A 17,872-nucleotide genomic window follows, 5' to 3' on the forward strand; every position below is an offset into this window, starting at 1 on the left:
GTGAATATATTGTGAGGGCATTCAGAAATTTGCCCAAGAAACCCAAAACACCATATTTCAATAAATGCCTATCTATTCCTTCTAGAATAAAAATGATATTCTTGAACACAAATTTGAGGGACATTATTCAACTCGCCATAATGATAGCACTTATTCAGTTGCTCTTTCTTGAATCTGGGCAACACTTTGTTCCAAGGGACTTTCACATAAGATCTGTTCCTTTACCTCACTCTAGTCAGTTAAAAAGGCATTGGAGAATGAAGACAAAATAGTGGCTAGTTTCTCCTCATGGCCAAGAGCATTGCACAGAACTACTAAATCTTGGATCTTAAAAATCACAAAAAATAAAATGAATCTGATAGGACCTTATCAAAGGTTATATAAAGGTGAAACTGGAGTGTAAAAGCACATAGAAAGCCGCAACATATTTTCTCCAACAGAACAGAATTTAATGGGATGTTGATATACTGTGCAGAAGCAGTCTCCATCTCACTGTTTTTTCTTTCAATATTCAATATCTTTCACTTGCATGTGCCACTTCATAGAATGTCCTGAGCTCTGAGGGCAAAGGATAAATGTCTACTCATGATGTTCAGATAAGTCATTCTTATTGCCAGAAGCATGATGCTCTCTGAAATCTCTCCATCTATGTGAATTTGAAAAATCAGGGAGACAGCTATAAAAATGTCTAGGCTGAATAAATTTCTTTTTTGAGCCCATTCGTTGGTATGATACCTCTGGAATTATGCTGTATTGGTATTTGTGTTATAATTCGATGATGATCTTTCTTTATATGCCCAATTAGATCATTTGTCTTTTCAGCATCTTCTCAAATCCTCAGAACTCATTAAATATTCATTGACTTGCTGACTGACAGACAAGGAGGATAAAGACCTATAGGTCACTAAGGATGGCAACCTAATCAAGACATCAAATACTTACAAATCCATGCTCTGTAGGGTGCCAAAGGCAATGCTGAATAAATAGCAAAGGATATGAATCCTAGCCCCCTTTCTACTGGTCCACATGACATGTAGCAAGCCAATCAAAGTCTCAACTGAGCAGCTTTTATAAATTACACAACAGAATACAATAAAATATGATAAAAGGTAGCAATCTATCCAATAAAAAGTGGTCATAGCTACTTGGCATCAAAATTTATAATAGACCTGATAGTAGGCATATTTACCCAAAATGTTTTATTTAATCTTTATAGTAACTCTTGACATAAGTGTTATTATTACTAGCATCTAGAAAATGACAAAATTGGGATTTATGTCAACTGAGTCACTCACTTGTCCAAGGCAAGGTTCATCCAGGATTAGCACATGGTTTTCTGGCTTTATACTTCTTTGGATTATAATGCCTCTATAAGAGTCTAGGGTGAAGAATCATCTGAGGCCCTTTTCTAGTTATAACACTGAAGATGCTCTAGTGTAGATGAAATGGTGTTACGATTTGGACTTGAAATGTCCACAAAATCTCATGTATTGAGAATATGGCTCCCAATGGAACAAGGTTCAGAGCTGGGGCTTTTAGAAAATGATTGGATCTTGAGGGATCTGACTTTCCCTGTGGATTGATCCATCAATAGCTGAACGGACTACTGGGAGATGGGACCTAGTTGGAGGAAGTAGGTCAGTAGGGGGATGTCTTAAAAAGGTCTGTCTTCTCCTCTAGTTGTCACTAGATCACCATATTCCTCTGTCACACCCTTCCACCATGATGTGTCTGTCCTGGAACCAACCAACCCTGGACTGAACCTCTGAGCCACAATAAATGTTTCTTTCTCTAAGTTGTTTTCAGGTCACAGAAACAAAAATCGAATGAACACAGATGGTAAAGAGGGTTGATTTTTGGTACATGCCTGGTAAAAATTTGCACAGTCTATTTTTATCATCACCATCTACTCTGAAAAAACAGGCTACCTGAATACAACACATTCTTACAATTCCTTTTTCTGGTCCACTGACTCCCTGCTGCTCTCTACAACAATGAGTTTTGTTCTCCACTTTTTCTACCTAAATTCCCTCTTACGTCATTCTCCCAAGCACAAAAATAGCTGCTCTCAGTTAACTGTCGGTTGTTGTCTAGAAAAAGGCCAAGAGATGGTACAGTGGATGTTGTATATTCTGGAGATTCTGGCACAGGATTGAGCTTGTGTGTTGAAGGTATGGATACAAGGTGCATTCCTCAGGTATAATGAGCATTTGTTCCTCTCTAGTCCTTTGTTGTGAATGACTTGGGGTAGTTTAGACTAGGAGAGGCCAGTGCCCCAGACCAGCAGAAGGAAACAAGTTCAGTTCAGGATCCACTGTGCTTTCCATCATTACCCTCTGCTGGGAGGACAAAGGTACATTCTGTGTGACCAGAGCAGTTCAGGCCTCCCTCTCCCAGGAGGAGCTCAATAACCTACAAAGCAATTTGCTTTTGTTTTTAAATTGCACAAGTGGCCTTTCATTGTTTAGATTCTAAGGAAAAGTCATGAATTTGCCTGAAGAATTGCCATGACAGCTTGCGAAAATCTCCAAAGGGGAGAAAAAATAAATAGAAGGACTGAAGGCAAAGAACAAGACATTTCAGTTGACGCTAAGCTGACTTTTCTTCATTTCCCATAGGTCACACTCAAAACTCTCTTTGCATTTGGATAGCTAATGGAGGCTAGATGTTCGTGATGGGAAATGATGGCCTTTTCTGCTGCAGCCCCAGTCACTTCAGTGAAGTTGATGACAAAAGGAAGATGAATGCAAAATCATCTGAGGTCTTGCCCTCAGTAAATCTCAGGATCTGGTAAATCACAATAAACAGCTAGCATGAGGGAAGTCCCCCAGTTCCAATGAAATGCTCTGCTGGTTCTCTCCTCTCTGAATCTCTGCTCTCCCTGCCTTTATAAGAGAGTAGTATTTTGCAAACTCTATGATAACTTTAAGGTCAACAACCTCTAGCATAGTTCAGGTAAAGCTGACCCCTGGGTGGGGGAGTCATACTTTTTCAAGTCTAAAAAGAAATTTTTATCCTGCTACAGTTGACGGTGATGTTTTGTTATTATTTTTATTTTCAATGTGCTTTCCCTGCTCAGCAGGTCATATATATATTCTGGTTTACAGAATAATATTAGAAATGTTGCCCCAACCAGACACCTGACAGCACATTTTCTCTCCAAAGAGGACTGAGATGACTCAGGAACAGTGACAATTTTATTGAGCACTCACTATAGAAAAAGCAAAAGTTTTTTGTAAGAATATTTACTCAATATCTATGGTAGTCTGCTTAGGATATATAACAATGTGTGGACACAGGAGAATAAAACTAATGTATTAATTGGTTTATACCCAACAATACCTCTTTCCAGTCAAAGCTGGATCCACTGAAGACCAGCAAATAGGGAAGTGCAGATCCAGGAATGATCCTGGAATCATAATCAACTTCTTCTTGATGGTCAGTGAGCTGCCCAGAGCAGACATAGTTACCACCACAGAGATCCTGACCTCTACCGTGTCTGAGCTGGGTCTGTAACAAACTTCAGAGGGTACCAAGAGGTATGGCAATAAAAAGGCTGGGGGGATAGCTCAGTATTGGAGTGGGTGTCTACTGTGCTGGAGTCCTGGGTTTCAGTATGAAACAAATAAAGGGAATAGAGAAGGAGAAGAAGATGGAGGAGGCAGAATTGGGAAGGTTTAGTTTTTATGGATGCAGGAAATGGGAGCCTGAGAATGGAAGTGATGAGATCTGGTTCAATAAAATTTCAGAACCTTTCTGGTGGGGGCTGAGGAAGGAGACAGATACGTTGACAGGTCAAACAAGCAGACCCTGCTACACAGTAGGGCCACCAGGTGACTCCAGTGATTACTCAGGCTCCTGCTGCAGCAGACCAGTTAAATCAGGATCTCCAAGGTGGACTGTGCTGCTATAAACACATTGTGGCTGCATCACTGTAGTATGCTGATTTTAAATTCTTTGGATATATACTGAATAGTGGGATAAATCTGATATGTGGTTGATAACATAAAACAAAGGGAGGAGAGAAAGAATAGAAGTTCAGTGGATCAGATAAAGGGGAATGAAAAGGGAGCAGGGATAGGAATAGGAGAAACAGTGGAATGAATCTGACATAACTTTCCTGTGTACATATATGAACACACCACAGTGAATCTCCACATTATGTATATCCAGAAGACCGTGATCCTAATTAGAATAAGACATACTCTGTGTTTGTATAAATACTCAAAAAATAGACTCTATCATGTATAACTAAAAAACAAACAAACAAAAAAACAGATAACAATTTTTTTAAAAAAACGTATCTCCAATGTGGTTCTTGGGCATCCATAAATTTCTCTTGTGACTCCAATGAGAAGTGGCTAAGCACCTGTGAACCAGGAAGTTGAAATTGGCGGACAAGCCCAGCACTGGGTACTCTTCTGCTTCCAGCTTGCTTTGTTTCAGTCTTTCCTGCCCCAAGCCTCAAAGATTTGGCCAGAGTTACTCTTCTTCATAAAATGCTTCTACCTGTTCTGACTTAGGAATCTCATTTTCCTTCCAAAACAGAGTTCTTCATTTCCCATAGATATAAGCACTTGGACGTTTTTAACTACTCAGACTTAGAAAGCAATCAGTAATTCATGACGGCATTTTAACTAACTATGCTATATGATTAACATTAATGCTGCAAGGTAGAATCCAGGAGCCTGTTTCCATGTGTTACACCAAATGCATTTGATACCTGATTTCACTTAATCCTCCTAACCATCCTATGAAGTAGGAACTGGTTCATTGCTTTTTACAGATAAGGCAACAAAAGCTTAAAATTTAAGTCACTTGGCAAAGATCATTCTGAAAAATTGTGATAAATATTAGGCATGAGCCCAGTTCTGTGTGATTAAAGCTTCTGACCTTAACCACAGTGTGACATGGGCATATGCTGTACTAGTCTGTTTTCTATTACCGTAGTAAAGAGACTGGATAATTTAAAAAAAAAAAAAGAAAAGAGGTGTTTTTGTTTGTTGGTTTGTTTTTTCCTCACTGTGTTGAATGTCCAAATACCATAGCACCATCTTTGGCAGGTACCTCATGGTAAATAGTAGAAGCTGGAGTAGTGGAAAGAGAACAGAAAGGCAGGGAGCTAGCTGTTCAGTGGTCAGGCTTGCTCTTGTAACAGTTTGCTTTACTGAGTGCTCAGTGGTTCTACAAGAGCCACTTTAATCCCTTCCGAGAGTACACCACCAAATGACCTAAGAAATTCCACCAAGGCCCCTTCTCTTACAACTTCCATCACCTCCCACATTGCCCCACTAGTCACCAAGCTGATGACCCATTATTATGTTTTGGAAATGAGGTGTATCCCCAAAAGCTTATGTGTTAATAATGCAGAAATGCCTGGAATAAAAATGATGAGATCATGATAGCTCTCTTCATAATTAGATTATGATGTATTTGACAGATTATTAATTTGAAAGGAATCCAGTACTGGGTAAAAAGTATAGGCAGCCAAGTTATAGCAATGCTGAGAGCCATTGCCAAGTAGGAATGACGCATGGCAATTTCTTTGTCAGCCTACCCCATGTTGCTTAGAGGAAGGACTCTCCATTGTGGACCCAGGTCATTTGCAGTGACTTTGCATGAAAGGTGACCTTGCTCAAGGACCAGGGTGGATCCGGGTTTAGGGTGGATCAGGGTTTAGGGCGGATCAGGGTTTAGAGCGATCCAGAGCCCTGTGGAGAGTGTGGATTTTTCCCCAGAATGTGAGTGTAGAGTGCCTGTGGATTTTGCCCAGAACGTGCGTGTAGAGTGCCTGTGGATTTTGCCCAGAACGTGCGTGTAGAGTGCCGGTGTGAGTTCGGGAATAAAGAATTGCTGTTTGAATCTACAAGGCTGTGAGTGGCTCGTGATTTTGTGCCCAGCCAGACTGCAGCATAGCAGAAAGAATCAGATTACTGTGTATTTGGGGTGCTTTTTAGGTTTATAATTTGGTCCTGGTGCCTGCCTTTCTTCTTTACAGCTGCCATGAGCCGAGCAGTTTTTCTCTACCATAACCTTCCGCCATGATGTTCTGCCATACTTCAGGCCCAGAGCCATGGGGTTGGCTGATGATAGACTGAAAGTTCTGAAGCTATGAGCCCAAAATAAACTTTTTTAAAATTTTTTTTTAGTTGTAGATGAACATAATACCGTTATTTTATTTTATTTTATTATGTGGTACCCGGGATTGAACTCAGTGCCTCATGCATGCTACGCACACACTCTACCACTTTTTTCTAAGCTGTTCTTGTTAGGTCTACACCTAACCAAAAGGTCGCAGCAGTGGAAGCTTTCTGACACATATGTGAGTCTTTGGGTGTCAAAATGAAACAAAGTCCAAAACACAGATTATTTCAACTAAATTGGCTACTAGGAGCATCCATCACCATTGCTGGACACTGTTTTTCTTTTGATGTTGGTGCCAAAGTCTCAACCCCACAAGAGTCCCTCTTACCAAACCTAGGAAGACCACGTGGTCTTTCTCCACCCGTCAGCCATCCCAGGCTGATCATATATTTTAGGCAGAGCAGGGGTAGTGTAAGGCAGTGTGGGTTTGAAAGTCAGACTCCTGCAATTTTATGTGACTCTGATTGAGCTATTTTACCTCTCTGATCTCTGGTGTACTCTCTATGCAATGAGGGAAAAAATTAAAACATTGTTAATGAGGACCAAAGGAGAAAGCATATAAAATACCTATTAAAATGCAAATGCATAATATATTTCTAATAAATGATAGTAGGTGGGGGAAGTGGTTTGACTGCAATTCTGAAGGCAAGCAAACCACTTCCCTCACCTAACCAGGATGTTCCAGAAACTGAGCCTTCTTCCCTTCCAGGCTACTGCTGAGGATAGTTCCACCCAGGGGATCAGAACAAAAGCTTGTACAGCATTCATGTGGGCCCAAAGAAGGGGCCCATCGCCAACACTCTTGCTCCCCTTAGTGAGGCCTGACAATCATTGACATTTCTTACATTGGCCATTGTGGGAAATGACTGCTTCTGGTGTAGCTTCTCTACCTGTCTTCATCAAGGCCACCTTCACCACTGCCTAACTTGCTCTTAAAATCAGGTTACCAAGAATTATTTTTAAGGTGAAGCCACTCTAAACAAGCACTCCAAGGATTCGCCTCAGGCTCAAGAGTGGAGATTTCATTTGCCATTTCTGTAGCTGACATTTTCGTTCTGCAAAAACCTGCTTATTATGGAAGTAGGGAAGAAAGCTCTGGGCTTCCCAAAGAACTTCTCCTGGAGTTTGTGTCCATGGGTCTTGAAAGGAACAAAGCCTTAGTTTATATGTAATTGCCTCTAAGTTTAAAGCTGTGTAGGTGGGAAAATCTGAGAAGTTTTGGAGAGGTGTGGATAGACAGGTAAATGAGGAAAGAAAATGTGCTATTTTCATTTGTTTCCAACTCAGCTACTTCAGAGTTACTTGCATGGGTCACTGAACCTCTGCACTTCAGTTTACCTACATGCCAAGTTGATCGCTGGGCTGAGTGTTCTGTCTCTATCAATTCACCAGCTCCATGTTCTGCCTTACCTTGGTTTCTGGAAGGCTGACCTTACATACAGCAATCCCAAGGAGATCATGGCCCTCTTAAGCTGGGAGAAAAGAGACCTGGCATGATGTCCCCAGGTCCCTTCTTCATTTTGGTGGGGTCCTGTTGCACAGGCTAAATTTCTCTGGCGCTAGCTTCTGCTGGAATTGGAAATTCCCTTCCCTAGTTTTAAGTTCTTAGACGCCCCTCCCCCAACCCCTTAACCTTGCCTACACAATTTGTACATCATCCTTCAGGAAGTTCTACTATTACACTTTTTAAGCCATTGAATTCCTGCCCTACCCCAACACATTGTGACCAAGAGAATATTAATATCTACAAGTGCTGGATCATTGAGGTTATTTACACATGCACAAAGCTGTGTGCAGTGGGCATTTTGTTCTATTAAACACTGATAAAGTGATAGCTATGGTTATAATTTGTGTTTAATTCTCGATAAGAGAAACAGAGAGACCCTGTGCTTGAAGAGATGTGTATTCATAGAAACTATTGTTCTTACTACCTACGTACAGCCTCACTCACAAAAAATCAATGAGTGACAGCATTTTTGGTTTTGGGGGGTTTTCCTTCATCTAGCTTTTTGCCTTTGTGAATGATACAGCATGATTATAGAAGACAGACACGTTTGCTTCTTGCGTTGTGCACCGCCCCCCATCACACCTCACCCTTGAAGTGAAAGTCTCTGATGGGTCATTTGGGGATAGGAACAAATGAGAAGAGGGAAAGCAACTTGGCAGAGGCTTCTGGAGACACAGGACAGAAAGGCCAAGGTCTTCATACCACAAAAGCATACATAGAGATGACACCTCAACCCCCACTGTCTTCCCAATACTCTGTTAATGATGGATACTAATAAGAGGTTTCCACAAATCCTTTTTCTGCTGGTTAAGGACTTATATATTTCACGTATTTCATGGTTTAATTAATGATTTTATGTTCTATATATTACCTTAGCTTATAAATTCAAAAGGGCTTTTAGAGGTTCTTCAGATAGGAAATGCCTTCCATAAAAGCAAGGTTGTTATTAATCTCGATAATTAATTTTTAATTTTAAAATGAATAATTAACCCATTCTAATTCTACATTTTTTATGGTATCTCTGCAACTCCTACTTTCTTGCGTGTCTGACCCACAGCACCTCACTCTTCTGGGGCTGTCTTTGGCTTTGAAATGTCAAGATTTATGTCATCTTTTCATTCGGTCTCTGTCTCAGTAAGGGCTCCTGTTAGCATGTCACAGATGCAGATTAGGGATCCCATGAGACAATGTGGAAATCATCAAAAGGATACCACGGAGGGGAGGAATAGCTGTAAAGTATGGAAAGCCTGCCTTGTAAATGGGCAGGAACCAAGAGCAGCCACCGGCCAAACTGCTGCTCCCGTCCCAGCACTCTGGGGGACATCATTGCTTTCATCAGACCACCATGGAGGTACCACCATGGTTCTGAGTGGATGGAGGGCCTAGGACTGCTGCTGACCATGGAGACAAGGCAAGCTGCCAACAGAGAGAATCCTCCGCGTAGCTTCCCCCACGTCACTAGTTCCCGATCTGCTATGACAGCACATGAATATGTTTCATAAAGTTCTTTTTATACCCCAGAGATTAATTAATTCTCTGAGGTGAAGGTGGTAAATATTTTCTCCCATTCTGTAGGCTTTTTGCTCACATTCTTGATTGTTTCCTAGGCTGTGAAGTACTTTTTAATTTGATGCCATCCCATTTATTGATTTTTTATTTTATTTCTTGTACTTTAAGAGTCTTATTGACAGTCTATTCCTGAGCTGACATGAAGGTCAACATGATGATTTTTTTGACATATATATATTAAAAAACAAAAAAACAAAAACCCAAATAACTCAATCAATAAATGAAAAAAGGGAATGAACAGACCTTCACAGAACAATGGTCAAAAAATGCATGAAAAAAATGTTCAAAATCTCCAGCAATTAGAGAAATGGAAATTAAAAATACATTGAAATTCCATGTAACTTCTGTCAGAATGGCAATCATCAAGAATAAAAGTAACAATATATGTTTTTGAGGATGTGGGGAAAGAGTTTCACACATACATTGCTGTGGGAACTACAAATTGATGCATCCACTCTGGAAAGCAGAATGGAGAATCCTCAGAACACTTTGAATGGAATCACCATTTGACCCAGTTATCCTGCTCCTTAGCTTATAACCAAATGACTTAAAATCAGCATACTACAGTGATGCAGCCACATCAATGTTTATAGAAGCTCAATTCACAATAGCCAAGCTATGGAACCAATCTAGGTACCCTTCAGAAGATGAATGGATAAAGAATACATGGAATATAAACACAATGAAATATTTCTCAGCCATAAAGAAGAATGAAATTATGGCATTTGCCAGTAAATGGATGGAACTGGAGACTCTCATGCTAAATGAAATAAGCCAATCCCCCCAAACCAAAGGCCAAATATTCTCTCTGATATCTAGATGCTAAAGCACAATAAGGCAATAAGGAGGGGTAGGAAAAATAAAAGTACTTTGGATTACACAAAAGGAAATGAAGGGAAGAGAGGGAGAATGCAAATAGTGAAGACAGTGGAATGAATTGGACATAACTTTCCTATGTTCATATATGAATACACAACCAGGGTATTCCCACATCATGTACAGCCACAAGAATGGGCTCCTAATTGGAATGGGTCATACTCCATGTACATATGTTAAAATACACTCTACTATCATGTACATCTAAAACAAACAAAAGTAATTTAAAAAAGAAGTAAATAGCTAAGCATTATACCAAGCATGAGTCTCCTAGAAGTATGCCATACTGTCAACCTCACAGGTCACGTTCCATGAAGCACAACTGTCTGTGGAACATTGTTAGTTATTGGTTCAAGAAAGATTTAGTCATTGGTAGGAAATACTTAAATATTTTTAGTAATTTTACATTTTCCTATTTGTGATCAGAAGACGTGTCTCATTGAACAGGATAGAGATTGGTTTAGATACTGTCAAATCTATGTGTTAAGTTCCATGTGGAGCAAACTATTCATTCGTAGTGCCAGGTAGAATTACCATCAATGTAACAGATTGAAAAGTAAAAGATAAAAAATGGTTCTTTGTGATTGACAGTTTAAAAAAAAACTAAGTTAAAAAATATGATGTACTATGACAGCACCTGGCAGATAATTATATAATTGGTGACTATTAATTGTTTTATCTGTATTAATTTTTATGTTTTTTGTTATTAAGTGTGTCAGTATAGTCATGAGATCTGCTCTCTCAATTTTTTTTTATTTTTGTTTCACCCTTTCCTTCTCTAATCCTGACTAATTATTATGATTTACTCCACTTCTTACGTAAAGCCTTCTATTCCTCCTATCCTTCTAACTGGTGAGTGGCCACTCCTCCCCACTCAAGGGTCCATCTGCAGCTTTGCTTTTAGCATATTGTGTAGTCATTATTTGGGTATCTCTTCATGACTCAAAAGATTGTGATGTTGTCCCTGAAGGTAAAATTTATGATTTATTCATATTTGAATACCAAATTTTAATTCGGTATTAGATGTATGGTAATTGCTAAAGAATTATTGGAGAATAGAAAAAGGAAGAAAGATAAACATAAGGAAAAGACAGGTCAAGTGTGGTGGTGTACACCTCTAATTGCAGCGACTTAAGAGCCTGAGACAGGAGGATTCCATGTTCAAGACCATCCTCAGAAATTTAATGAGATCTCATCTAAAAATAATACTAATACTAATAATAAGGACTAGGAATATGATTCTGTTGCAGATTGCCACTGAGTTCTACATCTAATTAAAAGGAAAAAAGAATGAAAAACAATGAGACCTCATGATCTAAAAGAAAGAATTTTTTGAAGCTTTGAACACTAAGAAATGATACACTTTTGAAAAGATAGTAAACTCTTTTAAACATTATGTAACATATGCATGTATTAAAATAGCACATTACCCCAGTAATATATAAAGTTTTTATGTTTTTTTATTAGTTAAAAATAAAGAGGAAAAACGAAAGAGAAAGAATGTGTGACCCTAAGCCAAGGATTTAGCTACCTGACGAAGAATTCAGTGTTTTTCAGATGTGCTTCCTGAATTTCTTAGATAATCCATAACTTCTCCATCTCTTTTTCTTTCATCAGAATGTCCCCCAATCCTCAGGATTGATGATATTGTGTGTTCTTATGGGTTGATCCTAGGACTTGTTCCTTTGTTGCATTTGTCTTCTCTGCCTAAAATGTCTGCCTTCTCAAACATTGTATTTTGTCGCTACAAGGCCCTGAGTTTAGAGACAACACACTCTAATTGTTTTAAGCCTATACAAAGTTGTGCCTGTTGTTCTGGAAACAGAATTAACATGGATGTGTTCCCATTGCTCACTCCTAGAGCTTACCCCAGACTTTGCCTACTCTATCTTTTCCTTGTGTTGATTTTGATATGAATCCCTTCTCTGTACTAAACTATGACTGTGAGTATAAAGCCTCAGTGGTTTCTCTGAATTCTTGTAAATTATTGAAGCTGAGAGTAACTTTGATCCTAAAACTAACCACAATTAAGTTTGGTGGGCTCAAGTTTACCTACAAGAATGCCCTTCTGATGCCACCTGCTTTCCCAGGAAATCCGATGCCAACATTTGTCTGAATACATCCTGCCACTGAGACTCATGATTAGCCTGATTGATCCCTTGCATAATCATACCCATTTATGTTAAAGAAAACCCCAATAAAATGATCTATTCTTATTAAAAAATGTGTTAACTTGTGTTTCTTTTTTATTGTTTCATGTTGTTGTTCTACAAATCCATAAAAACCGTATCATATAAAATATCTAATATTTATGAACATGATTAATAAAGATTGTTTTTAACAGAGGGCATCTTGGAAAAAAATTATAACAATAAAGAAATGACTAGGTAATTATGGAGTAATCTTTCAATAGAACAATATACAGTCATTTTAATACAGTTTAATAAGTATATTTCATTACATACAAAAATGTTCGTAATGTATTGATGTATTAGGTTTCTCTGGAGGAACAGAACCAACAGGATCTGTATATGTATGACTATAAAAGGGGATTGATTAGATAGGTTTATACCATCAGAAGTTGGACAGTCCACAAAGGCCATATTGTAATATGTACAACCAGAGGAACCAGTAGCGCTTCAGTTCTCAAAGTAAAAGCCTCATAACAAGAAGACCAATGATGGAGCCCCAGCCCAACGCTGAAGGCCTGGAAACTCCCTAGAGAATCACTGGGAACAGTCCACACTGAAAGACTGAGGAAGTTGGTATCTGATGTCCATGGACAAATCTAGCAGCAATAAAAGCTCCTTCTCAAGATAGACCTCACATCTGCCTCCAGTTTCCTCTTTCCAATACCATTTGGTCCATCTGGACCTCCAGCATGTTGGACAGTGCCTGCATTTAAAGCAGGTCTCTTCCCTCCGTTTGCTGTGCCTCATGTAGATCTTCTCTGGAAACAGTCTCATAGACACAGCCAAGGTCCCTTAATCCTAGGCATCTCTCAACCCATCAAGCTGACAATCCAGATTAACCATCACAACTGGGAAATAGAAAAGCCCAAGGTGTCTACTTTATTTATAATGTGCTCATGCCTCTGATTATTACTTTTTTTTGCACTTTCCAAATTACATGCAACTTGCATGTGTATTTTGTAATAAAATGAATGAACTTTATTGTCAGAGCTACTTCAGAGACAAAAGTTTAAAAATAGAAAATTATGCTGAGGCTGGAAAGCCTTTTTGTACCAAAAGTATCTTTTTGACTTTTCCACATTATTCAAAGGGACTCAAGAGAATCTTTAGAAGTTTGGGAAATTTTTGTAAGACTAAATTAAGATTTTATTCTATTGTAAAAATGTGTGCAGATGTCTTATTTTACTCAATAAAATTGATATTTCTTTTAATAAAAAATAAAGCATTTATCTTGAGAAAAAAATTACAGTAGAAAAGACCATAAATCAAATTTTTCAATTGTTTATTGCACACGTTTTTCCATCCAAACCTTTTCAAAATCTATGAATTTAGCCAATATGACAATTCTTTTAAATTATATATATATATATATATATATATATATATATATATATATATATATAGAGAGAGAGAGAGAGAGAGAGAGAGAGAGCACACATTTTTTAGAGTTTAAAATTAAAAGAACCCCGGCTCAATCCTTTATTCCAGTGACAATACTGGAATGAGATCAGATGTCCCTGTCTTGTTTTTAGGAAATATGCATTGAATAAGAAGAAAATATGAAGAAACTTTGAATGGAACCACCATTTAATCCAGTTATCCTACTCCTTAGCTCATAACCAAAATGACTTAATGTCATACTTATCTTATGGCATTTATGCCTTTTACCACATACTTATCTTATGGCATTTGTGCCTTTTACCACATCTGGATGAGCCCCTGGTTAGTCACAATTTCTTCATTTTAGCAACATTGTCAACTTTGAACATTTTAACAGTGATATGTAGAACAAGTGCAAAGATTCTTTCTTTTAACTGTTGTTGTTTTAATGTTTTCCCTCATAACAAAAATATTCCCCTCAAAACAATTTGCCTCTGTCCTGAACATGTACAGAACTTTGCTCATCATCTTCCCTAAATGAAACTGTATAACAACTCTTTTATATAATGTAGGTTGTATTAGGGGTTAAAATAATCTACAGATGAATTAAAGTAAGTGGGATGATGTGCATTGGTTATAAAAAGATACCAAGCAATTTTATGTAAGGGAGTTGAGCATCCAAAGATTTGGTATTCCTCCTGATACCAAGTATCTGAACGTTCAGCTCCCTAACATAAAATCAAATAAGACTGCCTAAGTTAGAGGTGGTTGTTTTGAGACAAATATTGACAAAATATATTGTTTTTCTAAAAGGAAACTGACGAAGGAGAAAGAAATTTGTTCAAACACCAGTTCCCTTGTTGGTGGGAGTGGAACATTTAGTGCTTTCTTGCTGGTGGCTCTTGTGCTTCTAGTTGAGGTCCACAGTGCAGCAATGTCCTGGATTTCCGAAATCTGACCTGGGAGTTAGAGGATGACTGAGGACCATCAGGTTTATGTGAGAACAGAGAAATCTATGTTTCGGATCTTAGTTATTCTAGGGAGGTGAACAATGCAGTTTACCTAACTCCAGAAAACAAAATCAGCAATCCTGTGTACATCTGTAACACTTTGATGATCTGCAACTTAAACTGTAAAATAAAGGAAGTGATGCTTACTCTTGTCCAACATTAGAATCACCTAATATAATGCAAATGCAATCTATCTTCCCTAGATGCTAGGCATGGAACCAAGGGCCTATTACATGTTATTTAGGTACTTCACCATTGAGTTACACACCCAGCCCGGGAAATGATTTTTAAAGATGTGTAAGACATGCATGTGAATTAGAATTGCTACTAATCATTTCTAACCATAGTTTTGTACTTGCACAGACTGAAGTCAAAGGAAGTTTGGGACAGATGAGTGAACGAAACTTGAGTTTCACTCAAATGATGAAAATGATGTGAACTGAGTTGGTCTCCAGGAAAAAAAAAAGAAAAAAAGAAAAACAATAGCTAAGAGGAGCTTAAGTAAAACTTTTTTGTGTTTGTTTTTTCTGACTAATAACCATCAATTTGCCCTTTTTGCAGAATAACTCTTGTCTTCTTCCTGAGTTAAAACCTAGCCAACCCAGCAAAGACAACAAAAGTACACAAAGCAAAGTTAAGAACCTTCAAATAATAACAAAGCACAAGTTTGAGACCATCCTGGGCAACTTATTGAGACCCTCAGGATCTCACAAGAAGCACCTGTTATAACCTAAGCCAGTTTCCAGAAGTAAAGTTAGTAGATTGAAATAAGTATTAGATATTTTCTAAAAACAAGACAGGGACATGTGATCTCATTTCCCCTAGGAATCCACCTTTTTCACACCAGGTGGAGGCTGTGGCCTCCAACAGAATGCCAATTATATTTATTTGTATCTAAATCTTCTATTCCAATGCTTTCCCCTTCCAACAGGGCCTCTCCTTCCCATGATGCAGCTTCCTATGCTTCAGTCAATTAGCTAATGTACTCCCCCATGCGTCCCCACACTGCTTTCTCTTGAAAGTCAACTCAGTACAAGGGAAGACAGTTCTCTATCCTGTTCTTGGCATTCAGACACAGTGGGCCTCGCCGCTATTGGACCTCAGCAGTACCGATCTCATTTCCATCATGCACAGCACCTCAGCATGCCCTTTTCAATGTCCCCTTTTATTCCTACACTTGTAACTCATTAAGATAATTGACTTTTTAAAAAAAAAAATTTCTATTTTATCTGTAACATAAATTTCACTCCTTAGAATAATGTGACTGCCTGGCCGGTTTTAAAGGATGTTAAGGCAATTGTAATGACAAGTAGCCACAGGAGGAGGAGGCATGAAGTAGAATGGTAGGGAGTAGCAATTTCCATTTCAGTGAACAAGAAAAAAAATGGGCTTACCCTGAGGGTGAGACCTGGAATAGACACTCCCCAGGACCTCTTGAGAGTAAGAGGTGTTGAACACAGAAGAGGGAGGCAGAGAAGGGCATGGATTATGATTTCTGGGAATTTAGACAACTGCAATAACAAGAAGCCCAAGAAGCTACAGACAAGTGAAGGAAATGATAAAGCCTTGCAAGCCTCGCAATGAGCGATAAAGGGGACAACAGGGTTTGGTGTGGATAAATGGCAGGGTGGGGGGTAAGGGTGGAGGAGTCTGCAGATCGTATGTGGAGCTGGATTATAAAGAACTCTGTGGGTTAAAATATTAATTTTATCATGACAAAATATTCACTTAGAGGTACAAAAATGTGTATGATGAATCATAAAGGAGTGAATAAAAAAATTAACAAGTTAGTGAAACAGCTACTAACACCATAGCAGTGGTAGTAAATACATACAGTATAAATAGACAGATAAAACATACTAATAAGGAGAAATCAATTGGCATTGTTTTTTTTTTAGGTCACAAAGGGCTCCCTGCTTTCTGCTTTTGTATTTTATTTTATTTAAAATTCAGTCCTTATTTTAAACTTTAGAAAGAAGATGTGTTCAAGACTGTAGGGTGTTATCTCAACAGAGAATAAAGTTTGAAAGTAAGGTGGAATTTAAGCAAAGTATAAGTGTTTAAGGTATTTTAGGAAGCAGGAGAATTGTAAGACTCAGATGTAAGAAAAATGAGACGCTTCTGGAGAACTGCAAATGCTTGGTACTTCACAAAAGAGGAGGCCAATAGTGAAAGTTTTAGATAGAAAAGTAGACCTGAATGACCTTGTGCATCTGGAGAAACACAGTAATTTGTGAACATTGGAAAGCTACTGAATGATTTTAAGCCAGCAATGAAGCACATTTTTTTCATTTTCTCTTTAGAAAAATTACCCTGGAAATAAAACATAGGTTGAAGGTAATGTGACCAGATTTCCTCATTGTCCTGAGGGAGTCCAAGTTTATCATGTTATTCCAGAATAATTATTAATTATTTCCCTTTCCCCATCGAAAGTGACCAAGTATAAAAAAATGAATTAATGAGCTAGACATGGTAAGGCATACATGTAATCCCAATGACTAAGGAGGCTGAGGTAGGAGGATCACAAGTTTGAGGCCATCCTTAGCAACTTATTGAGACCCTCACAGATTTATCAAGATCCAGTTTCAAAATAAAAATAAACATATAAACAAATAAAAGTATTGGGGATGTAGCTCTGTGATGAAGCACCCTTGGGATCTATCCCTAGTACCAAAATCACAACAAATAAAAGCTGGTGAATTTCTGCAAGAGGAGAGTAAACCCAGAAATAAGTTGAAAATTCAGTGTACCAACTAATGTCAAAGTGACCAAGTAACAAAATAAAGCATGATGTATCCAATATACTTAAAGAAGTTCTATATAACTTCAAAATAAAGTACTAGAAGGAGGGAAGCAGAGGCTAATGAGGTACGTAAAAGCCAGATCACTGGATGGGAGTTCTTGTAAACCAAATTAAAATATTTAGATTTTAATGAACAGAAGTTTGAAATGATCAAACGTCTCCAAAAATAGGGGCTACACAGTTATATGTGTGGGTACAGCTGACCAATGAGGTGTCCATGTGGAGAACAAATTTATAGGAATAGATTAAAGGCAGAAAGACTAGATAGAAACATTGTGATTAAATGTTGAAGTAGTTCAGAAGAACAGTAATCTGTGTCAAAAGAAGAAGACAGGAGTATATTTATTCAAGTTTTTCTTATGAAATACAAATACAGTGAGCAAATAGAAAT

This window comes from Marmota marmota, unplaced genomic scaffold (genome assembly GCF_001458135.2).
Source record: "Marmota marmota marmota unplaced genomic scaffold, marMar, whole genome shotgun sequence".
Taxonomy (NCBI): domain Eukaryota; kingdom Metazoa; phylum Chordata; class Mammalia; order Rodentia; family Sciuridae; genus Marmota; species Marmota marmota.